Source organism: Panthera tigris, chromosome B3 (assembly GCF_018350195.1).
Source record: "Panthera tigris isolate Pti1 chromosome B3, P.tigris_Pti1_mat1.1, whole genome shotgun sequence".
NCBI classification, from domain to species: domain Eukaryota; kingdom Metazoa; phylum Chordata; class Mammalia; order Carnivora; family Felidae; genus Panthera; species Panthera tigris.
Genome location: NC_056665.1, coordinates 49,061,532 through 49,075,621, shown reverse-complemented (window position 1 = coordinate 49,075,621; position 14,090 = coordinate 49,061,532). Strand labels below are relative to the sequence as shown.

General features: G+C 42.3%; 1 protein-coding gene across 3 annotated transcripts in view; it reads right to left on the bottom strand.

Moving 5' to 3' along the window:
- The window catches only part of RAB27A (RAB27A, member RAS oncogene family), a 74,638-nt gene extending 62,152 nt beyond the window's left edge, over nucleotides 1-12,486 (bottom strand). For 2 of the 3 annotated variants that reach the window (XM_042988810.1, XM_007081864.3), the window contains exon 1: nucleotides 12,402-12,486. The gene's annotated coding sequence lies outside the window, so the exon portion shown is untranslated. The remainder of the gene's footprint in view (nucleotides 1-12,401) is intronic. The other variant, XM_015537446.2, reaches the window with a different exon arrangement.
- Between the last annotated feature and the right edge of the window lie 1,604 nt (nucleotides 12,487-14,090).

The window sequence follows — 14,090 nt, the reverse complement described above, 5'->3', positions numbered from 1 at the left end:
CCACCTCAGTTTCCCCAGGATTATCTTAGTTTTAGCACTGACAGTCTTGTACCCCTGCACACCTCAGTCCCAGCCCTGAGAAGATTACCTAATCCTTCTGAGCTTTCTTCATCATCTGTAAAATAAAGGATAATATCTACTTTGAAAGTCTGGTGAGAATTAAATGAGAGAATGTTTGTATACTTCCTGACACATAACAAGCTCTCAATAAGTGGTAGCTCTAGCTACTGTACTAGTTACATATTATTATCCACTCTAATATCAGTGGCAAATCATTCTTAGATACCTACCCTGTAACTTGGTTATTTTCTTACTGGCAAAAATAACTTGCCTTATATACAGTAGATCTCAGGAGACTGAAATGTGTGCTTTTGTGAATTTCCTTCTGCCCTTGCCCTACACAATTTTATTTTAGGAACTAAGACATATTAGAGAAATTTAGTATTTCAATATTGCTAATTTCTCCACTAGGCAAAGTCCTAGGAGGTTCTTGCCATCTTTTGACACATGCATCTTTTTTATACTATGGGAGACCTGGGGTATTTATGTCAGTAGCTGCTTCCAAACCTATGGACCAATCAGCAAGCCACCCCACCAAGACAGCCATCAGGCATCACACCTGACATTCTTTTTAATTTGCATCTTACTTTTTTCCTTCATAATGGAACCAAATCACTCAGTGTCCTAATGGATTGACAACTCATTCATTAAATATGCCAACTCCATCCCTGAAAAATAAGGGATCTATGTTATCATCAAACAGATGAAACACCATTTCTGACCTCAAAAGCTGAAGCAACTCATTATTCAATAGATATTAATTACAGCCTGGAGGAAATTGCTCACAACTGTGTACCCCATCAACACAAGGGTGAAGTTGCTATGAGAAAAGTTGCACAGTTTGGGTAGATAACAGGAAGGATCAAGTTACACCAAACCAAAACATGGCCTGTGAACCCTGTGAGAGGTAGAGCAGAAATGTAAGACACTACTTTATACTGGCTCCCAAACTCCCTCCTCCCATGCTCATATTGTTCTGCCAACATCCCTAACAAGGTGCCCAAGGCCTGTGAGTGCATGAAACACTGGAGACCCACACAATCTCATCAAAACCTTGAGGAGCACCCAGTTCCAACCACTGGGGTTGGAGCCAGGACAGGATTTCACCAAGCATGGTCTGAAGCCCACTGATAGCAGAATCACCTAGAGTACTTCATGAAAATCCAAAGTCCTGGCTTCCATCCAGGCCTCTAAATTAGGATCTGAGAAAGAGACTAGGGAATTTACATTTATAAATGCAAGCTTCCCAGGGGATTCCCAGTTATCTATAATAAAGTTTGAGAGCAGCTATTCTAGGGAGACAACAGAGAGCAAAATGCACAATTATAACTATAATTGTGTCAACCTGTAGGGAAGATCTTGTTTAACCTCTACCAGCCTCAAATTCCCAATCTGTAAAATAAGGATAATAATACTGACCTAGCAGAATGGTGGTGGGAATTAAATGAGATAAGTAATCGCCTCAAACATGGTTCCTCGCACACAGCAGGTGCTCAATAATTAATCGCTCCCCCTCCTTTCTTGTGTATGTCATTCTGATGAAGATTTATAACACTAGGCCCTGTTTTGAATAAATGTCACCAAAGAAAGCAGATGACTAGTTTTAGTTGAGGCCTTGATGTTAAAGAGTCACCAACTAAAAGGCTGAGGCCAGCTGCTTTAACTAGAGGTTGGACCACAAAATGTACCTATGGACAGTGGTTCTCAAACTTGAGTGTGTGTCAGAATCTTCTGGATGGCTTTAAAATAACAGACTGTGGGCCCTGCCTCCAGAGTTTCAGATCCAGTAGGTCTGGACTGAGAATCTGCATTTCTAATACGTTCCAGGTCACGCTGATGGTGTTGGTCCCAGAACCACACTCTGATGGTCATTCTGCAGCCCCAGAATCTGAAATCAAATTGATTTGACACTTGGTGGTAAAAAAGGAAAACTATGCTGTATGCATTTCCTGTGTGACACCAGACTGCTTAGTTACAAGTAAATAAAGAAAAAAGTAATAAACCAGCAATTTCTGAAGTGGTATTGCCTCTGAACCTGAGAATCTTTGCTGCAATATTTTGCGAACAGCAAGGAGAGAAGCCTGGGAGATTTGAGTGCCATCTCCCTGCTCACCCGATGTGTGACCCTGAGTAAAGCACTTGATCTCTCTGAGCCTCAGTTTACTTACCTGGAAACAGGGGTGGGCTCAGTCACTAGCTCCCAAACCTGGTCATATACCATCAATCATTTTGGCAGCATTTAAAATTTTTTTCATGTTTATTTATTTTTGAGACAGACAGAGTGTGAGCAGGAGGGGGACAGAGAGAAAGGGAGACACAGAATCCAAAGCAGGTCCCAGGCTCTGAGCTGTCAGCACAGAGCCCAATGCAGGGCTTGAACCCATGAACCAGGAGATCATGACCTGAGCGAAAGTCAGATGATTAACTGACTTAGCCACCCAAGAACCCCAATTTTGGCAGCATTTTAAAGGACACATGGATTCCTCAGTCCTGACTGCAAACTAATGAATCAGTATTTCCAAAGGAGAGACTGAAAAATGTGTGGCTTTGTGTGAGTATGTTTTAATAAATCCCCCTGTGTGATCTTCACAGGCAGCCAGTTGTGAGGAACCATTACCACGGTGATCTTTCGGGCCTCTTCCAGCAAGATATTTTTGATTTCTAAGTCCCTGTGCCCTGAGTCTGTGCTTACCAAGTAGCTTTCTTCTATTATATTTGCTCCGCATGGAGTTTTACTACAGGAAGCAAGTACATTAGTTCTCAAAGAATCCAGTCTGCTTAACAATTCCAATTCTCATGTATTAATAAACTACTGTTCTAGTTTCAGTTTAAAGAATAAAATAAAGGCCAACAGGTAAGAAATACAGGAATTTCATAGGACTGAATCTGTAAAGCAATCTTCTCTAACACCAACTGCTTGCTTTCTGTCATTCATTCATTAACTTAGCATCTGTCATGTACCAGGTATGATTCTAGGTGTTAAACACATAGTAGTTCACAAAACAAAGTTCCTGTCCTCATTGAGAGAACATTTTAGCATGCAAAGAGAGACAATAAATAAGTGAACATAAGGATAAAATAATTTCAAACAGTAATAAATACCATGAAGACAATAACACAATCATAGGATAGTGAGTGACCAGAGGCTACTTTTAATAGTCATCAGGGTGAAAGTCATCACCCACCTCTTTTTTTTTTTTTTTTTTAGTTTATTTATTTTGAGATAAAGAGAGAGAATGTGTGTACACACGAGCCAGTGAGGGGCAGACAAAGAGGGAGAGAGAGAATCCCAAGCAGGCTCCACGCCGTCAGCCTGCAGCCTAATGCAGGGCTCAATCTCACTAACCGTGATATCATGACCTGAGCCGAAACCAAGAGTCGGACACTTAACTGACTGAGCCACCCATCTGCCCCCATCACCCACCTCTTTGATGGGGTAATATTTGAAATTAAGTCTGAATGATGCCAAGGAAACAGTCACATGAAGATCTGGAGAAAAACACATTGAGGGCAAGACGTTCTGAAGAAGGAATGTGCTTGGCATTTCCAAGGAACAGAAAGGAAGATGAGGCTGAAAGATGAAGGCATAGGGATGAGCTGAGGTCATGGAGTCCAGCAGGGCCCAGATCATGGAGACCTCTACAGACCATGGTCAGAACATTTGAACCTTATACCAACCGCAGTAGCAAATAGCAGGGAAATTTAAAAGAGAAGGAAGATATGATCTGATTTAGATTTTTAAAGATCACCAGCTTTTTGCAAGGAATGGTCTGTGGCAGAAGCAGGGAGTGGGGGGGCAAGAATGGGACCAGAAAAGCAGCCATATACAGAAGAAATGATGGTGGCCTTTAACTCACAGCTGGCACATACCCATAGCAGGCACTCATATGTTTCTGGACAGCTTTAACTTAAGTTAAAATCATAATATACCTGGGTGGCTCACTCAGTTAAACGTCCAACTCTTGGTTTCAGCTCAGGTCATGATCTTACATTCGTGGGTTCAAGCCCTGCATTGGGCTCCATGCTGAAAGTGCAGAGCCTGCTTAGGATTCTCTCTCTCTCCCTCTCTCTCTGGCCCTCCCATGCTCGTGCTCTCTCTTGCTCTCTCAAAATAAATAAATAAACTTAAAAAAATCATAATATACTTGTTTCACTTCCTGTGATATTTCAGAACAGTCAAGGAAAGACACTGGTTGTTAAAATTCTATCGGAAAGTCACTTCGTTTAAACAACAAAACAACACAATTTTGTCTTGCCCATCTTACACCTGGTTACAATCAAGAATGATTACCATAGGGACATGGAAAGAACACAGTGGAGAAACAGCTGACAGGCCTGTCTTCTAGAACCTTCTCTGTCATCAATCTGAACCTCTTCTGAATCTCTGAGGTTAGCTGGTTTCTAGAGTGCTTACCAGCCCTTGAATTACGTGATGCTGTAAGTTTAATAAATGTGGTGTCCTTACCTGGGTGGCAAAATGGGCTGATGACTCAGGGTAGGGAGTTTCTGTTGTTGACTTTTAACCTTTCAGAGAAGCTACAGTTAATGAAGGTGTTAATGAAGACACTGTCCACTCTTACACTTTCCTTAGAAAACCCTAATGTCCCAGGCAAATCTGAAACAAGGGTATGGTTACCGGCTGGAAATTTGGGGAGCAGACACTCTCAGTCAGCTGAGAGCTCATCATGCATAGGTGCAAGAGCACAGGTCTCTGAGGAATTTAGAGGCCAAGACTTCAGTCACAATGCTGTGGGTTTCTAGCAGGCTTCCACCTATGCTGAGTCATGTGGCAGACTTGCTACTGACAGCTGTCCCCACAGGGTCCATTCCTCTCAAACGGTCCACCTGGTACTTCTACAAGGATCTCCTCCCATGTGATCCCTGAGGGCAGTGGTTTCTCAGTCCAACTGCACATCAGAATCCTTTGTGGGGACTTAAAAACAGTATCAATACCTGGGCCCTATTCCACATTTAATGACTTAGAATCAGGGTAAGGGAGAGGTGACAAATACAACAATGGTGGAGTCATGCTTAGTTAACTTTACGTGATGGAGAGAACATGTCAGTCAGGAAACTGCAGGCCAGGGAGATTCAGTGATTTGTCTAAGGCAGGGCTTCTCAGCCTTGGCACCATGAACATTTTGGGCAGGACAATCCTTTGTCCTGAGGGGCTGTCCTGTGCCTCTATCCATTAAATGCCAGTAGTAACCCCCCAGCTCTGACAACCAAAACTATCTCTAGACATTGTCAAGAGTCCTCAGGGGAGGAGGGGGTCAAATCAGCCCTGAGAACCCCTGGTGCAATATCACATAGTAAATTGTCAGCCATATTAGAGACTAAAACCCAGCCTATTAGTTCCCAGCTATGTTGGCTCCTCCACATTCACACAGGAGTTCCAGAACACAGGTATGAGTCACTCCCTGAAGAAGCACCAAAACCCACTTCATCGCTTTCTGTGCCTAAGCAGAGCAGGGCGATGGAGACTTGACCTTGCCCCTGACAATGGAAGCCTAGTCAGGAACAGCCAGTAGCTTGTTTGGCCACATTTGGTCTCTAGTAACTGACTGGAACAATGCCTTATCTTTTCAAGGGCTGCTAGACCTTTTTACTCATTCTTGGAGTCATTCCCTTGTAGTAGTGAGATTCATTATGAAAATTAATCACATTGTAAGAAACAAAGAAATCCTGATCACCACCATAGATTAAATTTTAAAATTCTTGGGTATCTAAGGGGCGCTTGGGTGGCTCAGTCGACTAAGCATTCAACTTCTGCTCAGGTCATGATCTCACAGCTTGTGAGTTTGAGCCCCACATCAGGCTCTGCACTGACAGCTCAGAGCCTGAAGCCTGCTTTGGATTCTGCCTCCCTCTCTCTCTCTGCCCCTCTCCCGCTCTCACTCTGTCTCTCTGTCTCTGTCTCTCTCTCAAAAATAAATAATAAAACATTCAAAAAAAAATTTTTTTTAATAAAAAAATTAAATGCTTGGGTATCTCAAAACAACATTTAAGTCATGACCTATTTCTATATGTCTTATTCCTCCCCATATTAGGGCTAGTATAACAAGAATAAAAATGCCTTATCATAAAGTTTAGTTAGCTGAGACCCTGTCTTTGTTCTTAATGATACAAATACACAGGAGATAAGTAACCAGTCATACCCAGATAAGATTTGACCAGCCAACCATGTGGTGGGATCAGGGTAGGATGGATGAACTGCAGTTAATAAAAATGAACAGATTTTTCAGTCTCTTGGCAACCAATTTTATTATTATGCTTTGACCTGGCAGCTGGTAAGGCTTTATATGAATTAATCAATTAACCCATGAAAAAACAAGATTAGTGGCTCTGAAATATGGCATTCTAGTGGCAGAGGAAGCATGTTCATTTTCAAAGCTGCTTTCTTAAATAGGTACACATAAGTTTTAAATAATAAAAAAATAACCCAGTGTTTTACAACAACACATCTCTAAAGGGTAAGTCACCTCTATCTATCTAATACATTTGTCCTTACCATATATCTTCCATATTTGTTCTGCCACAAGGCCAGGGGGTGAGAGGTTTCATAGGAGTAGGCCACAAAGCAAGCAGGTTGTCAGTAAGACAACACTTGGTTGTTATGGACTTAAAAAAGCATCAAAATATCTTATAATAAAAAATTTTAAGGGACAAAAATATTAACAAGACCTCAAAAGGAATAAAAATACATTGAATGACAAGCTTTCTGGCATTGTCACAGGGATTACAACCAAATGGTGGCTTTCAACAGTCATACGGATCTCAGAGAAAAGACAAGGGTGTCTCATGTGCCTGCCACATTTGGATCTGGGGACTGGAAGGGACAGCATGATAAGGGAGTGATCATGGGAGAGTGACAACACAAGTGATTAAGGGTGGGAATTGTTGAATCACTAAATCGTGCACCTGAAACTAATATAACACTGTATGTTAACTATACTGGAATTAAAAAAAAAAGTGATTAAGGGTCAACTTGAAAATCTAGAAAGAAGAAAGAAAGAAAGAAAGAAAGAAAGAAAGAAAGAAAGAAAAGGAAAGAAAGAAACTTACAAAGTAACAGATATCTTATGGAAGACATTATGCAGTAGACCAACCACTGTGCCTGGAATTTCAGTCCTGACTCTGCCACTAACTCTGTGATCTTACAAAGTCACTTAATGTCTGCGGATATGAATTTCCTTAATTACAAAAGACTAAAGTAAAACTCAATCTTCTTCAACTTCCTTCCATTTCTTATACTCCTTGAGTTTATGAGTCCTCTCTGTCCTTAAAGATTTTATTTTTTTAAGTAATCTACACCCAACTTGGGGCTCAAACCCACAACTCTGAGATCAATAGTCACACACTCCACCGACTGAGCCAGCCAGGCACCCCCTCTCTGTCTTTAAGATAAACACATGTATGGTCACCAGAACGAGCCATAGCTCAGTCATTGTTTGGACATTATCATGATCAATGCATTTCCTACACATAAACATGGGTTTACCAGACTAGAGTTACCAGATTAAATACAAGATACCCAGTTAAATTTGCATTTCATAAAAACAAGTTTTTGGGGGGCACCTGGGTGGCTCAGTCAGTTGAGCGTCTGACTTCAGCTCAGGTCATGATCTCACAGTCTGGGAGTTCGAGCCCTGCATCAGGCTCTGTGCTGACAGCTCAGAGCCTGGAGCCTGCTTCGGATTCTGTGTTTCCCTCTCTCTCTGCCCCTCTGCTATTCATGCTCTGTCTCTCTCTGTCTCAAAAATAAATGAAAACATTAAAAAAAAAAACAAGTTTTTTAGTATAAGTATTTATGCAACATACTTATAGTAAGGAACTATTCATTGTTTATTCAAGATGCAAATTTTTTTTTTTTACTTGCTAAATCTAGCACCCTACCTCCAACCCCACATCAAAAGTTCAATTTTAAGAAACAAAAGTCTGATTCCATATATGTGAGTACTTCTGAGGTGTCTGAGGCACTAAATGGGAGGACTTCTCAAGAATAACACATAAGGAGGGGTGCCTGGGTGGCTCAGTTGGTTAAACAGCTGATTCTTGATCTTAGCTCAGGCCTTGATCTCAGGGTCAGGGACTCAAGCCCCATGTAGGGTTCCATGCCAAACACTTTTATTTAAAAAAATTTTTTTAAAGAGTAACACACATAGAGACAAAAATAAATAAAAGGAGAAATAACTTTCAACTTTCTTTTTGAGTAAGCAAGGCATCAAATTTTAGTTAACAGTAAATAAAATATGAGTGTTAGTAGACCTCAATAATACAAGAAGAGAATGTGGTGTGCCTTCTGTGCTGCATGACAAGACAGGAGGCCAAACAAGCTGGATGCTCACTGCTCCACATATCTCCCTCTCTGGACATAAAGTTAATTACAAAGCCTTTATCTCTTCCTCCAATTCAGTGCTCAGGTCTGCTCCCAAGGTAATCAGCTCAAGGGAAACCAGATCATAAACTTAAACTTCCTCATCAAGAGGCAGAAGAATAAATGTGATCCAAGCAAAAACTGCACAAGGCATAAAAAGCGAAATCAGTGAAAGGGAAAAATTACTCTCTTCAGAAGGCAATCTTGTTTTAATAATGGCAACACAATCTTGCTTCCTAGGAGTTCACATTTGTTTTTAATTTAGCTTTATTGAGGTATAATTGACATATAAAATTCCAAGACATTTAAAGTGTACTTCATGCTTATTTGATGTATGTTTACATTGTGAGAGGATTCCCCCCATCTAGTTAGGGGCTCAGACTTGAAATATGCAACCTCTGTCTTATTTTGGGGGGAGGTTTCAAACATAATTTATTAGGGAAAATATATTTATATATATCCCAAGTATATGTAAAAATAATCCTTTTCCATATTTTGTAAATATAGATATAGTTTAAATAATTGAAGGTTGATTCAATTTTTAAATAACTTATAAGATTAATTACCATACTCTCTAGGCGAAGTACTTTAATTCTCACTGAGAAATGGCAGCAGGAAACCCTGTTCAACTGTAGCCAACATTGATCTATCAGAAGAAGCAGGATAAGATGAACTAAAACAAGATATTTATAGCTATTGGCTAAAAAATTAAATGTATGGACTAGAAGTTTCCAATGATAAAAATAAATCCAGGTTTATTCATTAACTTACTGGTACATTCAGCAAGAGTTTATTATTGAACATTTCTTTTATCTAAGATACCTTGCAGTATAAGACTCAAAAAGTAAGCCAAAGTCATGCTCTGCCTCCAGGATATTACAATCTAGCCATAAGACGTGTATGACAACATATACATAAACAGTTTCCAGTCTAAAGTAGTTAGGTAATTAAATGCCAAAATGTGTCTCAGAATTGCAATTTCAGTTAGAAGCCAGAGAAGGATTAATTCACTATAGTGCAAAATATTCATCAAGAAATGAATTCCATTTTCTTGAATTTGAATTCAGCACAAGAAATGGTATCCCTGGAGACAGGTACTGAATGCCTCCAGTCTGCCCAGCTACAGAGAAGAGGGCTCCCCACTGCCACTGTGATAAGAATCCAAAGCTATTCTCTTGGGGGGAATAGGAGGATAGAATAGGGGAGACATAGGAGATGTTCAAGTAACTACAGACATTGCTTCTCTTAGGTGAAGTGTGAAGGAACAGAGAGGAAGCAACAGTAGAATGATCTCCATTTCTCAGTCTCTCATTCCCTTTTCATTCTTTCAACACATATTTTTTCACAGCTTAATATGTGCCAAAAAACCATTCTAGGTGCTATGCACACCATAGAACAAGACAAATTCATGATCTTCATGAAGCCTATTCTAACAGTGGGAAACAACAGTTGTGTGTGTGTGTGTGTGTGTGTGTGTGTGTGTGTGTGTAATGACAGTGCTATAGATACTCTAAAGAAAAGAAAACTAAGGTTTTCTTAGGGGGCAAAAAATGATAGGTGGGGTGAAGGATGCTATTTTAGATGGGATGGTTCAGGAAAGCCTTTCTAAAGAAATGATCTTTGACTTGGATTAAATGAGTGAGAAAGCCATGCAGACATCTGAAGGAAGAACATTCCAGGCAGAGGAAAGAGCAAATGCAAAGGTCTTAAGGTATGGGTGAAGCAGAACAAGCAAAGAGGAGGATAATGGAAGATGAAGCCACACACCACATCAGAGGCTTGCAGACCATGATGAGGATTTTTTTCTTCTGAGATAAAAAAAAAAAAAAAAAAAAAAAAAAAGCAACTGGACAGTTGTGAACAGAGGAGTGAGTGGCATAATGAACTCTGGCTGCTATGTTGACTGTAGAGTGGTGACGGTGAAAGCAGAGTGGCCCTGCAGGAGGCTTTTGCAGTAATCCAGGTGACAGAAATGATAGGATCTTGGTAGAAGCAGTGGAAATGGTGAGAAATGGTTTTTATCCCATATATATTACATTTTCTCAAAGTAGAACCAGTGAGATTTACTGAAGGATTAGAGGTGGGAATGAGAAAAAGAAAGGAACCAGGTGACTCCAGAATATTTAGTGTGAGAATCTAGAAGAGTAAAGTTGCCATTGACTGAGATGGGAAAGACCAAGTGGAAGCAGATTTGGGAGGGGGAAATCAAGAGTCTGGTTCCTAGAGATTGTGGCGCACTTCAAAACCCTTAAAATCTGTTCTAAAACCAAAGATACCGATATTGAGAAGCTGATCTTAAAATTCATATGAAAATTCAAGAGACCCAGGACAGACAGAACAATTTCAAAAAAAGAAGAACAAAATGGGAGGACCTCACACTTCCCAACCTCAAAACCTACTACATAACTACAATAATAAAGATAGTATGATACTAGCATAAGGATAGACAAATAGATCAATGGAATAGAATTAAGACTCTAGAAATAAACCCCCGTATGAACAGCCAACTGATTGTCAATAGAAGTGCCAAGACCATTCAAAGGGGAAAAAAATAATATTTTCAACAAATTGTGACGGGAGAATTGGATATCCACATGCAAAAGGATTAAATTAGACCCCTGCCTCACACCATACACAAAAATAAACTTAAAATGAATCAAAGATTGAAATATAAGAGCTAAAGCTATAAAACTCTTAGAAAAAAAACACAGGCATAAATCTTCATGACCTTAGATTCGGAAGTTCTTTCTTAGATTTGACACTAAAAGCACAAACAACAAAAGAGAAAATTAATTATACTTCATCAAAATTAAAAGTCAAGGCAAGCCATGTAATTTAAGAAAGAAAGGGAAGAAGAAAGAAAGAAAGAGAGAAAGAAAGAAAGAAAGAGGAAGAAAGGAAGGAAGGAAAGTTAGAAAGTAGGTGAAAACTAACAGAAAGAATGATCTTCAGTCCAGTTCTTTCAGCATTTTATTAACCTTTCTTAAGTTCTAATCATCTGCAGAACAGTTTTCCAGACTGTTTTCCCTCTAAAGCGAGTTTTTAAGAAGGCAGAAAACAGTGAAGGGGACAGCAACAATGGACTACCAAGAAATTAAATCAGCAATAATTACAGAAATCATATAGCATAACACTACTCCCCCTTCCCCAACTCTGAGCGATGAGCCAAACATAAAGTGAAAATCAATGGAGTCATAAAAAACAGCTGTTAGCCCAAAGAGATAAGGAAGAAAACCCAAGGCAGAACATTCTGAGGCCATGTGGCCAGCAGGAGCCAAAAGGCCGGGAAGATGAAGTTAAGGGCTCACAAGGTTTCCTTCATTTCAGGCCTGACTTTGCTTAATTGGTGATCTACTGGGAGAGAGATAAGGATTTGGCAATAGTTACCAAAACCTGTCCTTCAGTCCTACCTCCAGTCAAGACCCAAGGGCCTGTCACCAGGTAGGGTTTTTGGTCTGACTGACAGGAGAACCTTCTAGCACCCAGCCAGTTTGCTGCCCAGACCCTCACCAACAAGGGTGTAAAGACGTTAAGTAATCAAACTGAAAACAACAGGAGGGAGGAAGAACTATGGGCAGTGCAGGAGGTCTCGGACTTTACTCCTCTCCTGCCAGAAGTTTCCTTCGACACTGACGGGGACGCTCGCGCCGGGTGCCACCCGGAGGTGACTTCAGCCCCGTGCCAACCTGTAACTGCACCTAGGCAGCACGTCGCCCAAGCTGTCCCCCACCCCCGGCGGTTGTCAACGTAGGGTCTGTGCCGCGCGCCTGCGAGAAGCAAAGCAACTTTTCCGGCAGGCTGACCCCCAGAAGGGGGACGAGGAATCGCAGCCTTCAATGCCAGCCCCAGGGCCAACCCAGCCACTCGCCGGCTACCACGCTCTGCCCTCCGGGTTGAATTGGAACCCCTCGGACGCCGGGGACCCAGCAGCGCCTCCCAGACCTCCCGCAGCCGCCCTGCTCACCTGGCTCCACCTCACTGTCCCCACGCAGCTCCTCTTGCGCGCGCTCCGCGTCCACCCGTTGCCGGCCCTTTTTGGGTTCTCGGCGGGTATTTTCCGTCTGGCCCCACATCACTTCCCGTAGAGGAGAGCGAGGTGGGGGCGGGACCTCCTCTCCACCCTCCACCTCCCGCTTCCTCTTGTCACCTCAGGGAGCACTCCCGCCCGACCCCGCGAGGGCGCTTTGAGGGCTCCTCCTCGCACGCCTCTCCCAGGCCCGCAGCACCTGCCGCACCTACGCCTGACTCCTCTCGTGAGCCACGAAAAGGCCCCCGCACGCTTCCTTTGGCCCATATCAGGTCTCCACCGCCCTTTCCTGGAAAGTGTGAAACCTTAGAAAGTTGTTTTCGTATTGAGACACAGGGGTCACATTTACAAACTTCTCTGGGGCCCGCGAGCTGCGAGGTGTGCTTTGGTGACTCTCGCCAAATCTCCTCCCCCACCAAAGCCATGTTCTTAAAGGTGTTTTCCAGGGCATCATATCAGTGTCTCCACCGTAGTAGCCAGGGGGGTGCGGAGCAGCTGCAAAATCGGCCCGAGGCGGGGTTCCCGAGGCCCGGTATGCTCCTGCTCCGGGTGCTCCCAGGTCCGGCTCCCCGGGGCGGGATCTGCGCCGAACATCCCGGTCTGCCACTGTCCATCCCGCCTCGCCAGCTCCTCACTCGGATCGGCCTGGACCTGGCCTTCCTGGGGCAAGGGAAAGCTCTGGGATTCTTGGAAATGACGCGATAGAGAAAAAGTAAACTCTGGCAGGAATAAATATATTTCTGAGAGGAAATGACAAACGAGGTCTCTGTTCATACAGTCTCGTTCGGATTATAAAATCACTCTAAATTTTAAGAGAGAGCAATTCGTTAAAAAAAAAAAAAAAAAAAAAAAAAGGCAAACTACAGCACAATAAAGAATAGCAGCGTGAGGAGAAATCTGCGAGCCTTTGCTGCCCCCCAGCGGCTTCCTTATTTCAGCGCGGACGGGTTTATGTGCCCCTGCTTGGAACCTGCAGCTGTGAAGCCGGTTCCCCACCAGACTACCACTCAGAGGCAGCCAAATTTCTCCTTCAGTGGCCTCGGGGTATGGACAGTGGCCTTTGGGCTTGCCTCCGTGGGCTCTTCAGGCACAGCACCTCGGAACCAAATAATTCCACTTCTAAGCAGAACCAAATGATTGAAAACCCTAATCAAGCTTCTTTTACCTTCTGTTCCATCTCACTGATCTGGGTCTACTTCCACCACAAGTTCAAGCCATTCCAGGCCCACCTGCCCAACCCCATCATGCTTCCAGTCTGTAGCTATTCACAGACTGCACTGCAATATAATTAGCTTCTCAGGTATGTGTCCAATGGACAAAATCGCTTACAGGACAAACCATATGGAATTGTGAAATATTGAATATGCATCCAATCTAATATTTCTAGGCAAATTTAGCAGAGTAATCTCAAAGTTAGAGATAACAGATTTCATCATAGGGTGATAGTGTCAAAGGACGTTCCCCAGGTAAGAAAGGCCATCATACTAGTAATTCCGGAGGCTAAGACAGGAAAAGTAGCCCCGTGTTCATGTGTAAAGGAACAGTCCTGGGAGTTACTGATCAGCTAATAATTGGAGGACCATCAATGCAGCAACTGCTAATGGCTGATATGATACAAGGAGAGTT